This window comes from Otolemur garnettii, unplaced genomic scaffold, assembly GCF_000181295.1.
Source record: "Otolemur garnettii isolate 467f Iridium unplaced genomic scaffold, OtoGar3 scaffold00034, whole genome shotgun sequence".
NCBI classification, from domain to species: domain Eukaryota; kingdom Metazoa; phylum Chordata; class Mammalia; order Primates; family Galagidae; genus Otolemur; species Otolemur garnettii.
This window is the reverse complement of record NW_003852429.1, coordinates 13544254-13547709: the sequence shown is the minus strand read 5'-3', so window position 1 is coordinate 13547709 and position 3456 is coordinate 13544254.

Sequence of the window (3456 nt, the reverse complement as noted above, 5' to 3'; positions counted from 1 at the left end):
AATACATTATTAAGACTTTACAATAAACCCATATATCATCACTGGGGAAAAGTCTCTGCCATCACACATAAAAATTAGTGAAATATTTATTTACACGGGAACTAGATATTTTTAGAGTAATTGTGTCCTTCACTCAGGAGAATTTGGGGGCTCTTTCCTTAAATCTTAACTTAAAAACTATTCTCTTAAAGTTTATATTAATTAGCTTAATTACTTTCAAAGCAAACAATTCCTTATGAGCTCAGAAAACTTACATAATTCTGGCAAATAACCAGTGAAATGGAACTTATTATTTGTGGTTCCATGGCAATTACATGCCACTACTGTATGAAAAAAAGACTGCTCTGCTTCCTTACAGTAGCTGAATTCTAAAACTAATAGAACATACACGTAAGTCAATATTCAAAAATGCAATGTAGTTTGTTAATCTCCTGTTACTGAGGGTGGATCATGTGCAGCTGACTGTCTCATGAGAAGAACTGAGCTCTGCTGTCACTGATGATTTTTCTTGTTGTATCTGAGCATTTATTTAATAAGTTAGGTTAACTCATACTATCCTGGAAGTTTACAATGGAATGCAACTATAACAATCTCTACTTTAAATACCATCTGTCTTTAAAGCTAAAGTTCTTTGGATTAAAAAGATCATACAGAAGGTGGGTGGAGGTGAAACAAAATCTTCAAGTAAACACACAGTCCTCCAGCCCCATCCAGCTTATTACTTCACCTGAATCAAATAATAAACAGGAAGACCATCTTTTTAATATCTTCCTGTAAAATTGAGTCTTCTCTGAGAAACAATTTTTATTACAGGGCAATAATTGGCCCTGATCTAGAAAAAGAAATCAGAAAATGGGGCTATATCTAGATAGAATAAAAGACTTTAGGAAAGAAACTACTATGAATCATTAAGAGTAAAATACAATACAATTTGCTGAATTGGTGTTCAATATCTTAAGGCTACTCTACTTCACTGCAGTGTCATTATGGCATTGACGGGTGTGGGAAAAGCCTGAGAATGCTGCTGGTTTGACATTGATAAATGTGGGAAGGACACAGGATTTTTTTTTTCAGGCTGATAGATTTTTTTGAACCCATCTGTAAGGCTGCTTTACAGGAAATGACAATCTTCTCTGCTACTTAAAGAAAATGATTGTATCTGGACCAAAGATAGACTTTTAATAATGAAACCAGTTGTTTGTATCTACTTTCCATTGATTTTTTTTCATGAGAAAATATAATTAGACTAGCTGTGAAATTCTTTGCTACCCTGTGCCATTAGTTTCTCAAAGCCCAAACCACTTTGGAGTGACAGATTCTGCCCTCTGATTACAGCATGAAGGGAATGGCTCACCTCAGCCCAGCACACTGGCTGTGTTGTCCCCCTCCACTCTTTGCTCCAGCTCTTATCCTACTGATCTCCAGCAGGCCACATGCCCTGCCTGGCTCCGGGCAGCTCCACTGCTGACAGGAAGCTGCAAATCAAGCCCAAGACAGCAGGCTGGGGTGGGAGAAGGTCCTAGCCACTTGGGACCAGAAGCCGGTAGACTCCAGAAATGGCCCTAAACTCTGAACTTTGTGATCTGCTAATGACTTGTGGAAGGCATCTGTAAGTAGTCCATCTTTGTGGTTAAGTTCATGATGAGGATCTATGTCAATCTCTTTGTAAGTCTGATGAGAGATGAGTGATGGTGCCTTTTCATTAATACGTTGTCACTTGCTTCACAGATCAGCAACTCTTCAGAGACTCTCTGTTTCATAACGACAAAGAAGCAAGCAATACTCCCGTATACAGTTTGCTTTTACCCAAACAATGTCTCTGTTGCTTGTTCTCTCATGAGGGGGAACTTATGGAACATAACCAGGCATCTCTCGGGAAGAACTAGCAAATGATTTTAAATTATGTGTGACATTGTACCACCACACAATAATCCAAAGCTCCTTACTGCCTCTGAGTACAAAATGCTCACCTCCTTCGATGTAATCAAAACTTTCAAAGGTATCTGCATTAAAACTCTAAATATCTGTGACAATTTTAATAAATTATATAGGAGCATATTAAGTAATGATAGTTATTTATTGAATGAATTTGTAGTAAATGCAATTTAGATGCTTTTGGATATTTAATACAAAATTTAAAGCAGAATTAACATGTAAATATTCTAAGTCTGGCAATAATGTTAATTGAGCTGTGTTTAATATCATACTATATATGGGTAAATATAATTTTAAATGTTTAAAAATATGAAAAGTTCATAGGTGTGGACACAAAATTGACACTCATGTTAGTATTATGAAATGAGCACAGTAGTGCTGAGAATAAAAACATCTTAGAAATATGAAACTACAAGCCACTGTCGTTAGTTACAAACTATTAACTATAGTATTTTTAAGCCCTTGTACCTCTTTAATTTTGTCTTCCAAATCTAAATGTTGAGTGTCTGGGGGAATTCTGAATTTACTCTTCTAAACTCATGTCAGCTTTATTTCATGGACCAGTTAATGTGATACAGATTAATGATCTTTTTTCTTCCCTATAACATACAAATTAGTCACAAGTGACAAGATATTTGCTTTGGAAGCAGTCTTCCAGAAATTCCAAATATAGAAGTAGAAAAATATAAATGGAAATATAGATACATTGATACAGACATCAATATCTGTATCTGTGTAAGAGCTTTGATGTCCCTGACATGTCTTTAAATTGGATAGTTGAGGCTAAAATTGATTTACTTCTTATAAGTCTGATTGCAACAATTTCTAGAAACATGATATATTAAGGTGACAGAGAAACATTGACAGTTCAATAACACTGACCAGTGACACTAACCGATGGATCCATGGCATTTTCTTTGCTGGAATGGCATGCAGGCAGTGACTACTGAAGTCTCCAAGTGTGAAATAGTGTGTGGCTTAAACGCCAATCTCATCATCCATTATTCACTTTACAATGCAACCTTACTCTTCTATAAATGATTCTCTTGCCAAAGTCTGTGTAAAAATCCATAGAACCCAGTGTGTTTCCTTGGAGTTGCTGGGTATTTGTTTTCTTCTAAATTCTTTTCTACTAGGAAGTTATTCATACAACCACATCCTACCATGCATTAATACTTTTTTTCTTCATCTTCTCACCATAGAATTGATCAGTGGATACTTATTACTTTAACAACACAGCCTTGAAATTCAGAGGCTAACCCATCACAATTGTACTCATTTACCACTTTTCATTCCAGTAACAGTTAGCCATGAAGTAAGTGGAGCTTTGGGAGAGCCTCACACTCCTTCCACCTACTATCTGCACGTCCTCTACACCCCAGAATTCCCCACTGGTATCTCTGCAGGCATCACAGAAAAAAGAGTGTGCAGGGTATGTGTTGAGGCATGGAAGATTAGCCCCCAAAGTGACAGGCCTCACTTCCTGCCCTTTCTCACGGTCAGAACACAGTCATTTACCCC